A 17616-nucleotide genomic window follows, 5' to 3' on the forward strand; every position below is an offset into this window, starting at 1 on the left:
TACAAATAAAAAATACTTTTTTAGTAGTAAAATAAATCATTTTTATTTGGATACTTTCAAAAGAATATACAGCTATGGAAAATCAAAATTCAAACCAAAAATTACCCTGCAAGTCGAAAGAGGAGACACAGTTACTGAGCCTTTCCCAAAAGAACTTCTGAAAGAACATGAATTTTCCCAGTTTGGTTAACGGGAAACAGCCCTCCCAGGCCGCAGTGGACTCTGCGTCATGAGAGAAGGGCTTGGCACAGGCGAGGCTCTGGTGTGTGCCCAGGGTCCGCGTGCAACCCTGCGGTCCACCTGGCTAGTTACTGGGAGGGGTCAGGCCTTCTCAGGTGTCATGAGCAGACTCACTACTGTGTGGCTTTCGCAGGCAAGCCAGGGCCTGTTCCTCCTCGGGCCCTCCGTGGCCACACAGGGGCCTTCACTCTCCTCCCAGGACCTCCACCTCTGCACAGTCGAGGATGATGGCCTCTAGGCCTTCTCACCAAAGCTGCGGGCGGCTCCTGTGATCTGTGGGGTCAGCAGCACCCGCTGCAGTCCCTGCCTGGCCACAGCTAGGCAGCATGCTGTCCGCAGAGCCATAGGCTTCATGTGCAGTCACAGCGTCCTCGCTCCTTGCTGTCCACCCAGCCACTTCTCAGGTGGGCAGGAAGTTGTCCTCGCGGGAAAGGGAACGCCCCGGGTAGCATGCGCACGGTTTCCTAGGGACGCTAGGCCTTCCCTGGTGGAGATGTGCTCTCGGCCGAGGCGAGGCCGTGGATTACAGTGGGCCCAGCTCTGTGGGCTCCTGTGCCTCCCGTTTGATCTTGGCCCTTGACTCCATTACTTCCTTTGCAACTAGATCTTCTCAGAGGACCTCTGTGTGCCCGCACCAACTGTTGACAGACATCAGAGGAAAAGAAGCCAACCCTAATTAACACCTTTAAATTAGGCTTTTGGAGTTTTTTGTTTTCATTTGGTTTGGTTTGGGTTTTTTGGTGCCAGTGCTGGGGCTTGAACTCAGCTTTTTCTACTCAAGGCTGTCACTTTACCACCTGAGTCACAGGTCCACTTCCCGCTTTTTGATGGTTAATTGGAGATAAGTGCTTCATGGACTTTCCTGCCTGGGCTGGCTTTGAATCACATTCCTTAGATGGCTCATTATCTACACCGGGCCAACATACAGATTTTTTTTTTTCCTCATTCATTATTTAGGTAATAGAAGGAGGCAATAAATTTAGATAATACCAGGAGCTCTTTAAAAAAAATCAACAATAGAACCCATTGTAATTCCATCAATTGTCTTTGGAGGAAAAAAGGGAACAGTATATAAATTTTAAAATATGGTAATATTATATATGTCCTTAATCCAATACTTTATTTCTGCTTATTCCTATGTAAAATTTAGAGCTTACACTCAGTCAATAAATACGGTGTGTACATTATATATAATTACATATAGAAGGCAATCACTGATACACCTCCCAGTGATGAGTCATTTCTTAAAATATCATTAATACATTCATCAGAGGAAGGAAGATGAAATCAAGCTCCCAAGGCAAAATTTGAAAAGCTAATTGTTTCCAAAATTCAGACTTCCTCTGAGTATCCACAGGACCACCACTTGATCTTGATTCCCTATAAATGATTAACCTTTAAAGCTGCTAGTACTTAGATTTGGATATGAGACATATTAATCTCAAATATATTCAACATGTTTTTGAAAATGTAGAAGTCTGTTTAAATGATAACAAAACAGTATGAGTTTATTTGTATCTAGACATTCTCATGCTGTTAGGAAAAATGGGGGAAAACCCAGCTGATATGTGTACAACATAGGAAAGTGCTCTCCTACAGTGTCCACAGACCCTTGAACAATGAATATAAAGACGGGAAGACTTTTTTTTTCTTTTCAGAGTTGATAGGCAAGCCATCTATCCTCAAATTCACCTTGCTTAGCATGTCTGAAAAGGGCAAATTCAGTATTCTTGCTGCACAATGTATTCAATCACATGTCCGTTTCTGCGAGCAAATGTAGGATGCCTGTGATTCTAAACTAATTCCTTTTATTCCTTTTCAAGGCACAGCTGCTTCTATGCTGGAAAAAGGTATCTGCTTCCATCTTATTTTTTATTTATAAATCCAACTCCCTGTCTTAATCTTTCCCACTTCTTACCCAAAGCAAAATGGTTGCAAAGAAACTGAAGTTTGGCATTTCTTTTGCAAAATGCCTACTTTTTCACACCTTAAATACCCACATTTGATTTGAAATTAAATTTAAAAGCTAGTGCAGTTAGTATGTCCAAAGATAATTACATAAGCCTATCATTATATCTAACTATACTAACTGAGTAAGTCATTGAAATAGCCAGAACTCTTTGATGTCAAACAAAAGAAATCTAACCCAAATTAGCATATTATGTGAAGCAAGTAATAAAAATACATAAAAGGAAAAGGAAAGACAAAAATAAGCTCTAAACCCCACTCAGTAAAAGATGGACCCTCTGTCCCAAGACTGTGGTGCTAAAATTTCCAATCTCCAATAAAATCACACAGCTTGTATGAGGAAAGAAAAGAAAAGAATAGGATGGAAAAAGAAAGGGGAATTGGGAAATGGAAAAGGGAGGGGGAGAATTCTGGGGTACATGAGATCACAAATGAACAGTTAGAAATTGAAAGTTCAGTCTCCAATCATAAATCTAACACAACATTTACAATTATGTCCTCAAAGCTCACTACAAATTATTTGTGTTTAATTCAACTTACAAACTTTTTTGACCATCACAAAAGGTAATAATGATAAATAAGCAAGCTGCCTTGAGTAGCAGTATGTGGTCTATTTTTTTCATCCTTATTATTTGGTATTGGTGTACCAAGGCCTGAACTCAGAGCCTTGCACTTGCTCATCTTTCTTTCTTAGTAAAGTAACCTTTCTACTACGTAAGCCCACATCTCCAGTCCAGCTTTTTGCTGGTTAATTGGAGATGAAGTCTTGTAGACTTTTCTTCCCAGGCTGGTCTCAATCTGCATCCTACAGATGTCAGACTTCTGAGTAGCTAGGATTATAAACATAAGACAGAGGTGCCCAGTTTGGTGTGTGCCATAATTACATGATCCAAAGAAATAGATATATATTCTCCACAATTTATCTGAACTATAAATCAGAACTTTCTCCTTAACCTTTTTAAGTTAAAAAAAGTAACAATAACCTAGATAACATATATAAATCATATTTCAAATAAAATAACTCCTGTGTAAAATGTAATACTTCCCTGTGTATTAACAGGCTTTTACCTCTAGTTTTAGAGGTGAAATCTGTAAGTGAGTGAGTTCAGATCTTTTTGTGTATGTGTCTAAGAGTAGGGGAAGAAGATTGTCAGGGGATGAGAGAAAGATGTGTGCATTTGACAAATGCACAGGAAATCTAAGCTCAGTAAATATCATTTAGTGGGCTACAGTTTTCAAATGTGTCCTCATCTCATGTAGGACTTCATTTCCCCAGGGATATGTAAAAATATATTTTCTTCCATCCTTGCAAAAGTTTTCTTAGCTTTAAAATGTCTAAAATGCAATTTCCTTAGTAAGTAGTAAAAATACTTTAACATTAAAGGAGTGCTCTCTTTGTTGTTTCTGGGACATAATCACAAAAGTAATATATATGCCTTGCAAAAAAACACATCCAAGTAGAAGTTGGATGTCTCTACTCATGCCAGGTGTAGTGGCTCACACTGGTAATCATAGCTGCTCAGGAGGCAGAGGTTGGCCAAGGAAGGCCAGGCAAAAAGTTAGTGGGGCCCCATCTCAACAAATAAGCTAATCATGCTGATTCATGCCTGTAATCCAAGTTGTGCAGGAGGTATGGGTAGGAAGAAGGCAGTCCGTGTTTAGCTCTGTATGTAAGATTCTACCTGAAAAAGAGCTAGAAGTTATAGCTGAAGTGGTGGAGTGCCTAACTCATCTATATGAGGCTGAAAAGTGAGTTGTTCAAAGTCTAATATTGCCAAAAGAAGAAAAGAAAAAAAGAAAGAAAAAGGAATCCCTTTATATTCTTTCTCTCTCTCTCCTCTCTCTCTCTCTCTCTCTCTCTCTCTCTCTTCTTATTATCTATCTACCATTGATCTATTGATTTGTTATTTAGTGCCAGGAGCTTGAATTCAGGATTTCATACTCTTGCTCAGCTTTCATGCTCATAGCTGGCTCTTTATCATTTGAATCACACCTCTAGGCTGACAGCTATTGGCAAATTTATTCCTTCCAGATAATTTCACTCAGAGTAGTTTGGCATTTAAGGCAGATATAAAATTATTTTATATTTGTATGAATATTGCTATATATTATGCAAAATATGTCTGCTTTTAAAGAAACAATGGATAATATATAGCTGTATAAATCTATATAGATATATTTTACGGCTTTAATATTTTTCCAATAAAATAATGACCTATGGATAGTCTTCTTGTTATATCATGTTGATATTCCTCAGTCCATTTAAGCTTACGTAGCCTTCAGAAGTAAGTATATACTAGAATGTACCTACACATGTTTTGATAGACATTTAAGTTGTAGCACTGAGGCTAGAACTAGGATCTTGTAATATTGACCTGCAAGGTGAAGAAATAAAAATAGTTCAGGAGCATCAGGCACCAGGGGCTTTCACCTGTAATCCTAGCTACTCAGTAGGCTGAGATCTAGAGGACTACAGTTCAAAGCCAATCTTGGATAGAAAAGTCCAAGAAATTTCATCTTCAAAATAACCAGTAAAATGCAAGCATGGAGGCATAGCTCAAGTGAGAGATTACTAACATATCAAGAAAGCTAGGCAAGGGCTGGGAAGGTGGCTCAGTGGTAGAGCGCTTGCCTTGCATGCCTGAGGCCCTGGGTTCGATTCCTCAGCACCACATAAGCAGAAAAAAATGCTGGAAGTGGTGCTGTGGCTCAAGTGGTAGAGCGCTAGCCTTGAGCTGAAGAGCTGAGGGACAGCACCCAGGCACAGAGTTCAGGCCCCACAACTGGACCCAAAAAAAAAAAAAAAAAAAAACCAAGAAAGCTAGGCAAACATAAGGCTCTGAGCTCAAACTCTGGTACTGACATACATATGTCAAAAGACTAAGGTTTTCCATGATCTTAAAGTAATACTACTTGTTGTCTTTGATCATCAAAGCAAGGGACCTCCAAACAGGCCAAAAGAAAATCGCTTTTGCTTTGGAGCATGTCATCTCAAAAGAAAGTGGCCAATGGGGCTGGGAAGTTGGCTCAGTGATAGAGCGCTTGCCTTGCATGCCTGAGGCCCTGGGTTCGATTCCTCAGCACCACATAAGCAAAAAAGAAAAAAACCGGAAGTGGCGCTGTGACTCAAGTGGTAGAGCACTAGCTTTGAGCTAAAGAGCTGAGGGACAGCACCCAGGCCCAGAGTTCAGGCCCCACAACTGGACCCCCCCCCAAAAAAAAAGAAATTGGCCAAGATTTCAAGAAATGAATGAGGATTTTTTTTGTTAATTTGCTTTTCTCTCTCTCCTTTGTTGCTAATTTTGATTTCTGTCCCTTTTGTCTTATATGTAAGTATATCTGCTTTGAGGAGGATAATTGGGAGCACAGAAATGGAGGGACAAAGGGTGAACAAATGCAACAGTAAACTCACTAGACACTATGTTGGAAATGAACTATACAACTTAGGAAAAGGGATGGGGAGGGGAAAAAAGGATAAAATGAAGGAAGAAGTGACACTGTTCAAAAAGAAATGTATCATTACCTGACTTACATAACTGTAACCTCTCTGTTAATTATCTTTACAATAGCAATAAAAACATATTTTTTAAAGTTTTGTGCTCCTCAGTTTTTTTCCTTTCTCCCTATTAGTTTCCAAATATTTCACCACAATGCAACCTAAGGATGGGTTTTCCTTCAAGAAATGAAGCCAATATGTTAGCTTCCAGGAGCTGATAGCCCAGATTGGGGGTATAGAAGTATCTCTAGGAATATAACCAGTTCCCTTTGTTAGCTCCTTATGAGTAATGATGACTTTGATAAATTAACAGTTTCTCTTCCTGGTACAAGCCAGATTCATCAGTCATTTGTCATTTATAGTAGAGATTTTGGAATCCCTGTTAGAAAGGTTTACAAGGTAATATACAACCTTCACACATGAGTTAAATGCTAGTTAGTAAAATGTTCCCATGCAAAGAATGGAAACTGTATTCTCAATCCATGCATTAACCCTACTGACTATGACTAACTTTTGGTAGGGAGCTACCAATCCATCCTTGAGTTCAGGTACACTTTCCATGCATAGGTTGCATTCAGCCATCTATTTATTCTATTGTCTTTTTAGTCTTAATAAATTCAGAAAATAATTTGTCTTTCTAAATATATTCTGCTGCTTATTTCTACAAATGCTCATTCTGTTCTTGGCTGCTCTGAGTGTAAACCTTGGCAATTTTTTCCTATTTATTTTAACCCAGTAGTGAGTCAACTACGCTCAAGAAGCTGTAAACAAGGCATAGTGAGTTGTAAATGCCCCATTCAATTTCCTTGCCTGGGAATGCAGGAAAATCAAACAAATGGTGGTTAATGAGTGTATTCAAGGTATAGTCTAGTGAGCTGAGTTTGCTCAGTCCATGGTCATTATTTTTGTACTTAATATATGCATGGAAAATTTCATACCTACTTAATATATTCATTAAATTCTAATACTCACTTAAAATATTCATGAAGATTGCTTATATTCAGTCCCAGTGTGGTCACAAAAGTTATTGCAAACAGATAAGTGAGAAAAGTAATCTGAAGCTAGAGTTCAAAAATCAGAGCAGACTATATTTAATGAACTTTAACTCGCCAAACATAATACTATACTTCACACATAAAATTTATGAAGTGAAATATTTGTTTAATCAAGTCATTTCTATTAAAAAGAAATGTTATCAATAAAAGATTAATTGAATTCCATCAACCAAAATATTATTCTCTACAAAAAATGTGTCAACATGGCATTTATGTGTAGAAATAATTACGTAGAGTTACTGTTCATATAAATTTTTTCATCCTGCTTAAAAATAAATAGGTTTTATCAGAAGTTTACCATATACTCACCAGGCATTTGTGCCTCATTCCTGTGAATCTTATCTTCCTAGGAGGCTGAGATCTGAGGACTATGGTTCAAAGCCAGCCCAGAAAGAAACGTTGATGGCTCTTATCTCATATTAACCAGTGAAGAACACAAGTCGATATGTGGCTCAAGGGATAAGAGTTCCAGTCTTTCTACGGATCTTGCTAGCTATGTCCTTTGCCATGCAGAAGCTCTGCAGTTTCATGCAATCCCATTTGTCCAAGCTTTCTTTGATTTGTTGTGTTTCTGCGTCTCTATTAAGAAAATTTCAGCCTGTGCCAACAAGACCTAGGGTTTCTCCTATTCCATCCTGTAATATTTTCAGAGTATCTGCTTTGACTCTGAGGTCTTTGATCCATTTGGAGTTGATTCTGGTGCAGGGTGATATATAAGGATCTAGCTTTAGTTTCCTACAAGTAGGTAACCAATTTTGCCAGCACCATTTACTGAAGAGGCTGTCTTTCTTCCATTCTATTTTTTAGCTCCCTTATCGAAGATTAGATGGCTATAGGTCTGTAGGTTCATTTCTGCGTTTTCAATTCTATTCCATTGGTCCTGAGGTCTGTTCATGTGCCAGTACCAAGCTGTTTTGATTACTATGGCTTTATAGTAGAGTTTGATATTTGGTATTGATATTACTCTAGCAGTGTTCTTTCTGTTGAGGATCGTTTTTGCTATTTGGGGTCTTTTATTGTTCCATATGAATTTTTGGATTGCCTCTTCTATTTCCTTGAAGAATGAGGTTGGAATTTTGATAGGTATCGCATTGAATTTGTAGATAGCCTTGGGAAGTATTGCCATTTTCACGATGTTGATCTTTCCAATCCAGGAGCATGGGAGTTTTTGCCACTTTCTAAGTTCAGAAAAGGTCAGATAAGGTGATGTTAGGGAAATGAACCCTAAGATATGTATTCAAATGTTTTTTTTCTTTCATGCGATTGTTTCTAACACATAAGATTATTTCTTTGTTGCTATGTATGTCCCTCCCCCACAGTATAACCCCTGCTTTCACTGTATTTGATGTCGGTATAATTTGTGGAGAGGAAGGGGAAAAACAAAAATCCTTGAAATAGGGATACAGGTGGACCCATTGCAACAATGAGATGTACAAGTCATTATGTTGAAAACGAACTTTACAACTTTGGTGGGGGGAGGAGAGGAGGGAGTGGGGAGGATTGGGTGGGGGAGGCAGAGGGAGGATGGAAAGGGATGGGATGGGGAATCAAAGGAAGAGGCTACAATGCTTGATAAGAAATGTACTCATTATCTTGCCCATGTAATTGTAACCCCTCTGTACAGTACTTTCACAACTTAAAAAAAAAAAAAAAAGAGTTCCAGTCTTAGGCAAAAAAGCTAAGGGACAGTGCCAAGGCCTTGAATTTAAGCACCAACACCAGGGGAAGAAAAGTTTGCCATGCACATCTTATGATCCAGCAATTCAACTTCTGAAAATTTATCTTACAGGTAAATATAGTTATAAACAAAACAACAAATGTGCACAGACACATGCTAAATTTCCTTATAATCAAATAAAAATAATAAACTGTACTATATATCTATTACTAAAATACTAATCAAACAAGTGACATTACTTCCATTTATTTGGATTATAACACAGATTGTACTGTCATTAACACAAAGCTACATATGGTAGATATTTATGCCAATATAGAAAGTTCTGAACTATAAGTTGCACAAGAAAAAGCAAGCAAAGACATAGAAAAGTAATATTCTATGTTGTGTGAAAGTAAATATATACACATCAATGATTTGTTTTCTGAAAAGATACACAAGAAATAGTTGAGGATAATTGATCATAGATTTAATGAGGGAGATCTAAATTTATTATCAACTTACTGTTCAAGTTCTGATTGTGTGTTAATGTCTTTTTTGCATAAGTGCAAAATTAAAAACAAAAATAAAAAAATTATACTAAGTGAAGTAAGCCAGGCCCAAAGAAACATAGGTCCCATGATTTCCCTTATTTGCAATATCTAGTATATGTATGAGTCAAGCGGAAAAGGTCAGATAATGTGATGTTAGGAAAATGAACCCTTAGATATGTATTTAAATGCTTTTTTATTTCATGCATTTGTTTCTAACGCATTTATAAGATTATCTCTTTGTTGCTTTTTATGTCCCTCCCCCACAGTATAACCCCTGCTTTCACTATATTTGATGTCAATATAACTTGTGGAGGAGATGGGGAAAAACAAGTCGTTTAAGAATACAGGTGGACCTGTTGCAACAATGAGAAGTACAAGGTCATGTGGAAAACAAGCTTTACAACGTTGGTGGGGGTGGGGAGGATGGGGGGGTAGGGGGGAGGCAGGGAAGGAATGTGAAGGGTAAACAAAGGAGGAGGCTGCAATGCTTGGTAAGAAATGTACGCATTATCCTGCCCATGTAATTGTAACCCCTCTGTACAGTATGTTCACAAAAAAAATAAAAATAAAAAAAAGAAAAAGAAAAAAAATGAAGTCATTATTACAAAGGTTGAAAGAGTGTTAGTGACTGTTAGCTCAAAAAAGAGAAGAACAAATGTTTTACTCAAAAGCATGCAACTCTTGAATGGTACAACTGCAATCAGGACCAACTTCTTTGACTTCAAGATAGTTTTCCAATGTTCTTAACTAATATATATACTAGCTGCCACTTATCATCTACTAACCGCAAAGCATGAGAGGCATTACTTTAGATCTTTTACAGAAAGTATTTCTCCATAGCTAAAATATGGAACCAAACCAAATGCTCCTCAGTAGATGAATGGATCAAGAAAATGTGGTATATGGGGCTGGGAAGTTGGCTCAGTGGTAGAGCGCTTGCCTTGCATGCCAGAGGCCCTGGGTTCGATTCCTCAGCACCACATAAGCAAAAAGAAAAAAGCCGGAAGTGGTGCTGTGGCTCAAGTGGTAGAGCGCTAGCTTTGAGCTGAAGAGCTGAGGGACAGCGCCCAGGCCCAGGCCCAGAGTTCAGGCCCCAGGACCGGACCCAAAAAAAAAAAAAAAAAAAGAAAGAAAGAAAATGTGGTATATATACACAGTGGAATTCTATGCTTCCATCAGAAAGAATGACATTGCCCCATATATTAGGAAATGGAAAGACTTGGAAACAATTATATTAAGTGAAGTAAGCCAGACCCAAAGAAACATAGGTCCCAGGGTTTCCCTTATCTGCAATAACTAGTATATGTCTGAGACAAACAGAAAGGTCAAAAGCGATGTACATATGACCAAATAAGATGAGATTAAGTGAAATGAACCCCAAGATAAGAACACAAGAGATTTTATCTTATAATGTACTATGTGTGTTTTTTTTTTGTTTGTTTGTTTCTTTGTATGTTCTTCCCCTATAGTACAACCCCTGTGGTCCTGTATTTGATTTCAGTGTCCTGGATCTTGTATATACATTTTTCTAATTTGAGGAGGGGTTGGAAAATAACAAAATACTGAAATAAGGATATAGGATGGCCAATGTAACAATGAGATGTACAAGACACTATGTTGAAAACTAACTTTACAACTTTGCTGCGACAGGAGGGGTGGGGAGGGGTGTAGTTGAGGAGGGAAGGGATGTTAGGGGAAAATCAAAGGAGTGGGTAACAATGCTCCTTAGGAAATGGACTCATTACCTTGCTCATGTAACTGTAATCCCTCTGTACAGTATCTTTACAATAAATATATTTTTTTAAAGAAAGAACCTTTCAATGTAGAGTTTGAAAGTGTGTTATTCATCTTTAGGACCTTAATACTACACTGAGCAGAATAAGTGATCTAGAGTACTAGTTCATATATATAACCTCCATTATCTCTATTACTTTAAATAGGTAGAAATGGCTATTTCTTTTTTATTTCTTTTATTGTTGTTGTTAGTAATGGGGCTTGAACTGTGGGCCTGGGTGCTGTCCCTCAGCTCTTCAGCTCAAGGCTAGCACTCTACCACTTGAGCCAGAGAGCTACTTCCAGTTTTCTGGTGATTTATTGGAGATAAGAATCTCAGGCCTTTCCTGCCTTGGCTGGCTTTGAACCACGATCCTCAGATCTCAGTCTCCTGAGTAGCTAGGATTACAGGCATGAGCTACTGATGCCCGCCAGTCATTTCTTTTTATAGAGAAGAAAACAAGGACTTTGCTAATAATCTCACAGCTGGTATGTGCTCAGCCTGGGAGCTCAATTCAAAATTGTCCTCTTCTTGAAGGTCTTCCACACTCTACTAATTAATACACGAATGCTCTGAAAGAACCTGATTTAAGGTTGTTCTAAATTATTATAACTTTAACTTCAGCTATTACTAAAAAGAAAAAAAACTGTGTTCTACATATTCTCTTCTCCCTAATTCCTGAGCCAAAATCTTCCATAACCTGCATTGTCTATCAATATGCAAGATCCTGGACTTCTACAGAAGAAATCAGTCTTAAAAACATCTGGAAAGAGCAATCAGATTCTACATGTACATAGCTACTACTTCTCTTTGGGAAAAAGTCATGAAAAATCCCAAAATAAGTCTGTCTTAAAAATTAATATCTACAAAGAACTCCCGCTCATCTGGTTGAACCACTACTAAATATCCCCATGCTGCTGATCACAAATATGGTATATAACATGTGAACACTGTTATATATTACAGACTGTGATAGACAATTTGCTCCAGGAAAGTTAGAATGAACTTGTGACTTTGAAATTATGTAATCACTTAATCACAATCAAAAAAAAAAGAACCTTGGGGAAGGGAGGGAGGGAGGGGATGGTAGGGGGAAAACAATGGAGGGGGTAACAATGTTCAAGAGGAAGTGTACTCATTACCTCACTCATGTAACTGTAACCCTCTGTATAGTATCTTTACAATAAAAAAAATTAATATCTACCACAGTAAATATATCTACTACAGTAATTTCTGTATCTAGAAAATCATAATTAAAATCTATCCCTTTAAAAGGGGGCTCCACAGAGTTCCTAGGGACAGGCATTTTGGTTTTAAGACTTAATCCTCAACTCACAATTTTTTCACCATCACCACTGTGAGTCTCCCTGATTCTAATTGTCTTCACCAACAGAATAAGAATATTTCAGCCTATTGAACCTACATAGTTTGGTTTGGTTTCTTTTGGGGGTGTGGAAATATGCTGTCAAAGTTAGCCTTGTATCATTTGTATTCAGTTAGAATAACTTACTATAATGTTTCCTACAGTGTAAGACTGTTGGTATACATGTTTTAAGTTTTTGTATGTGTGAAGAAATCATTATCTCAATTTCACTTTGAAAAAACATTCTCTGAGTGGAGAATCATGGTAGATAAAGTTATTTTGTTTCTGGGTTTTTTTTTCTTTTCTATTACTTTGAAAGTGATGTTCCACTATTGTCTCTCTTATAATGTTTCTTAGGAGAAGTCTCTATGTATACTGATTTAGTGTTTTTCTCTTCCCCATGAATTTTGAGCAATCTGACCATAAATTGCCTATGTGTGGCTGTTTATGTTTCTCATGCTTGCAACACATTGAGCTTCTTAGATTGATCAATTTGCAGTTTTCATAAAATGAGGAATTTGGGAGCCATTATTTCTTCAAGCTTTTTTTTCTTCAGGGACTATAATATGTAAGTTGTTCCACTGATCACTGATATTGTTTAGTGTTAGTAGTGAGATTTTTTTGGGGGGGTCTGGTCGTGGGGCCTGAACTCTGGGCCTGGGTGCTGTCCTTCAGCTCTTCAGCTCAAGGCTAGCGCTCTACCACTTAAGCCATAGCACCACTTCCGGCTTTTTTTTTTCTGCTTATGTGATGCTGAGGAATGGAACCCAGGGCCTTATGCTTGCAAGGCAAGCACTCTACCACTGATCCACCTTCTCAGCCCCAGATTTTTTTTTTTTTTTGGCCTGAGAGCTGTCCCTGAGTTCTTCAGCTCAAGGCCAGCATTCTATCACATTCTAGCCACAATGTCACTTCTGGTTTTCTGGTGGTTAATTGGAGATAAGAGTCTCCTGAACTTTCCTGCCTGGGCTGGCTTCAAATCAGAATCCTCAGATCTCAGCCTCCTAAGTAGCTAGGATTACAGGTGTGAGCAACTGGTGCCTGGTAGTTGTGAACTCTTGAGCAGGTATTTGATCTCCCACTTTATTTTCACATCTACCATAAGATGCTGAGACTCTCCTTCCCAAGGTTTTTTGTAATGTTTATATGAGCTAAGCCACACAAATCACTTATCACCATAATGTAATAAATACTAATCATTTTTAAAAGACAAGATCTTTTATCTCATCACTTTCTCATTTAAAGAAATACACTATAAAGAAATAAACTATATTTAATATGACTTCTGCCTTTTGTTGTTGTTATGTGGTTATGGGTCTTGAGCTCAGGGCCAGAGTGCTGTCACTGAACTTTTTTACTCAAGGTTACCTCTCTACCCTTTGAGCCACAGCTCCACTTCTGTCTTTTGAGTGGTTAATTGAAGGACTGGCTTCAAACCAGGATCCTCAGTTATCAGCCTCCTGAATAGCTAGGATTTCAAGCGTGAGCGATCCCTGCCCTGTTGGCTTCTACATTTGAGTCAGAGTTAATTATAAATTATCTTCTCTAATAAAATCCCCTAGAAATAGTCACTTTCCTGCTCCCTTTGCTCTTCTCCTAAAAGAAGTCAATACCTATTATACCATTCAAATGACTGAGCAGAATTTAAAACACAAACTGTTTTGGAGAACATACTTTACATGCCCTAACTAACATGAAAGAGGCCACCTGGGACCAAGAAAAGAGAAATGCTGAGCCTAGTACATTGCCTTACTCACAGACACAACCTAGATTCAGGAAGTTATCAGGTTTTCCACATGTCTCTCAAAAAGTTCCTGGCACTTCTGATAGCAACTATTATGATGACGAATAAGATATCCATTACATAAACAAGCAGATCAATCCAAACCTCTGTTCAAGCTAAAGAAAGAGACCTGGGGGGTAGGGGAAGAGGAGATCTAGGATTGTGCTGGAACCTTGTTTGATTTCACATTGAATAAATGCTATAGGTCAGACCCTGTCTGTATCTGTACCGAGATCTTCATAAACCTTAAATCAAGGCTGTGATTCATTATTACCCAGCAAACGTTCATGCCACACTCCGTTCAAAGTTCATAGCACCTTCTGTTGCTCCTTTGATGGGTAGAACAACTTCAAGCAGGAAACTCATCTCCATTAGCCCAGAGGCTGGCAGCAGCCCGCTAGAGCTTAAAATCTGAATCAAGGATGCTTCAAAGAGAAGATTATTTTGCTAGTGTTGCAATTTCTTGTGGCAACTGTGGCAGAATATTTCCTATGCTTTATAATTCAGAACAGACATGCTCCTCTCAGAAAGCCACTGCAAAATTGTGTGAGAGATGTAAGTTTTGACAGCCACCCTTTTTTTTATTATGAAAATACTGTACAGAGGGGTTATAATTACATGGGCAAGATAATGAGTACATTTCTTACCAAGCATTGTTGCCTCCTCCTTTGTTTCCCCTTCCTATCCCTTCCCATCGCCCCTGCCCCATCCCCCTTTTTTCCCCTTCCTCCTCCCCCCTACTGCCAATGTTGTAAAGTTTGCTTTTCAACATAACGACTTGTACATCTTGTTGCAATGGGTCCACCTGTATCCCTATTTAAACGATTTATTTTTTCCCTTCCCCTCCACAAATTATGCCAACATCAAATACAGTGAAAGCAGGGGTTATATCGTGGGGGAGGGACATACAAAGCAACAAAGAAATCATAAATATGTTAGAAACAATCTCATGAAAGAAAAAACATTCCATGGTCTCCCTTATTTGCAATAACTAGTATTGCAAATGTTTTTTTTCTTTCATGCAATTGTTTCTAGCATATTTACAACTTTAGTGGGGGTGGGGAGAATCCGGTGGGGGAAAGTAGGGGGAGTATGGGAAGGGATGGGAAGGGGAAACAAAAAGGTGGCAACAAGGCTTGATAAGAAATGTATTTGTTATCTTGCCCATGTAATTGTAACTCCTCTGCACGGTATTCTCACAATAAAAAAGAGAGAGAGAGAGAGAGAGAGAGAAAAGAAAAGAAAAAACATTTGAATACTTATCTTGGGGTTCATTTCGCCTAACCTCAACTTATCTGACCTTTTCTGCTTGTCTCAGATATATACTAGTTATTGCAAATAAGGGAAAACATGGGGCCTATGTTTCTTTGGGCCTGGCTTACTTCACTTAATATAATTTTTTCCAAGTCTTTCCATTTCCTAACAAATGGGGCAATGTCATTCTTTCTGATGGAGGCATAGAATTCCATTATGTACATATACCACATTTTCTTGATCCATTCATCTACTGAGGGGCATTTGGGTTGGTTCCACATCTTATCTATGGTAAATAATGCTGCAATGAACATAGTTGTGCTGGTAGCTTTAGTATGGTCTTGTTTGTGATCATTTGGATAAATGCCCAAAAGTGGGATTGCTGGGTCATAGGGGAGCTCTATGTGCAGTCTTTTGAGGAACCTCCATACTGCTTTCCAAAGTGGTGGAACAAGTTTACACTCCCACCAACAATGCAGTAAGGTTCCCTTTTGTCCACATCCCTTCCAGCATCTGTTGTTATTAGAGTTCTTGATTATAGCCATTTCTACTGGGGTGAGGTGGAATCTCAATATTGTTTTGATTTGTATTTCTTTTATGGCTAGGGAGGTTGAGCATTTCTTCATGTGTCTATTGGCCATTCTTATTTCCTCTTCAGAGAAGTTTCTCTTTAAGTCTTTAGCCCACTTATTTATTGGGCAGTTGTTTCTTTGAAGATTTTTCTTTGAATCCTACATTTATGTGTCATTTTTGTCCCCAGCTTGATCTTTCTGCCTTGCTTTGGGACCTGTAAACTCCCAACACATCCTGGACATGTGCTGTTCTCCTTTTGTCTGATTGTTGAGCCTTATCATGTAGAAGGAAGGAATGCATGCATGCTTCTTTCCTCCACCTTCTTCAGATGGCTGCTGACAATCCATTCCTGGCATGTTGTAGCATCAGATGCTGGAAAGCCCTACAAAGGAAAAAGCATGATTCTGTTCATGGTTTGGCTTTAGCTTGATGCTTTGCAGAGGGAGTAAGCAGGGCAGCAGATTCTGAGACTGAGCATTAGCTATAGCTGTATAGATCATTTTATGACCATGCCATTTACTGCTGTTATTACCAGTTCAGCTGTGCTCTTCCCTTATTTGATCCTATTAACAAAATATGTATGGTCATCTGAGACTGATACCAGAAACCTTCTTGGCATCAAGTGCTATGTTAGATGAGATACTTCCTAATAAATTTATAAATCATCCAAGAGGGGACAATTTTCAGATCTAAGCTTTTGGAGTATTGCTGGAAAGCACGAGAATGGAGCTAAGAAAGTTTTGTTTCTAACAGGTGTCCTAGAGCGAACCACAGGTCTAGGAAGTATCTCTATCTAGAGTTTTCTTTCCTCACATTCCCTGGTCCTTCTCAAGTAATCTCTTTTACTTGTTCCCTGACACCTGAGTCTAATTGACTAAGAAGCACCACTGCCTTGGAAAACAGCTTTGTCAACTTAAATCTGGTCAGAAAAGTACCAAAAGCAAAAGAATCCTGAAGGTAATAGGAGCATAGGGATACTTTTCAGCATCTCTGCCAGGTATCATCAATTGAGTTTCACATATTAAGCTCTCTTCCATATGACACATAGACTCGTCTTGATCTTGTCAGTCACCATTAACAGCATTAACTGGAATTTCTAGCTTTTGTTGATGAAGACAAGTGCTTGGGAACTCTTTTTCCTTTGGCAAAGCCAAAGATAACTGGAAGATATCAGTCAGTTGTAGCCTCAAACATGGCGTGGCCCAAGGTCCTATTTGTTACTTTACTATTAAAAACAATACTACTAAAAACAATAATTTCTAGGGGGAAAATGAGCCAAATGACTAACCCACTCTCTTCAAAGTATACCTCCCAAGTATTCTAACAAACTACAGGGTAATTAAAGAAAATGTGTATAAGGGTTTTATCAGCCATCCCTCTGAATCTGAGCATGTTTGTGACCTACCTCTAACCTCTACAGTATCTGGTAGATCAAAGGCTGTAAGATTTTTAAGGCACAGGAAGAAAGATGATACAGATCCTATATCTCCATAGAGACATTCATTTGGGGCTCTGAGACAGGAAGAAATCTAACTTCTTTGGAGTTTCTATGCTGTTGGAAAGTCCCTTTTTCATGGAGAGGCCATATTAGGTATTCTGGGTAACAGAGCCAGCTCAGATCAAAGGTGATGGCCAATACCAACTACCAGTCATACATAAGTCAAGCCCTACCCATAAAACCACCCTTGCCATCAAGAGGCGAAACAGCAGAGGTGAAACATGGTGCCTTGTCTGGAATTCTGATGCAAAGAATTTATCGGCACCACAAAATGTTTGTTTATGCTTCTATGTTTTGCATTAATTTATAAACAGCAGTAGGTTTTCATATTAAATAGTGTGATGGACTGTTTAAAGTTAGATGCCCTTCAGTAGATGAATGGATCAAGAAAATGCCATGTG

The sequence above is a fragment of the Dipodomys spectabilis genome, unplaced genomic scaffold, assembly GCF_019054845.1.
Source record: "Dipodomys spectabilis isolate Male_0828 unplaced genomic scaffold, ASM1905484v1 ptg000003l, whole genome shotgun sequence".
In the NCBI taxonomy this organism is placed as follows: Eukaryota; Metazoa; Chordata; class Mammalia; order Rodentia; family Heteromyidae; genus Dipodomys; species Dipodomys spectabilis.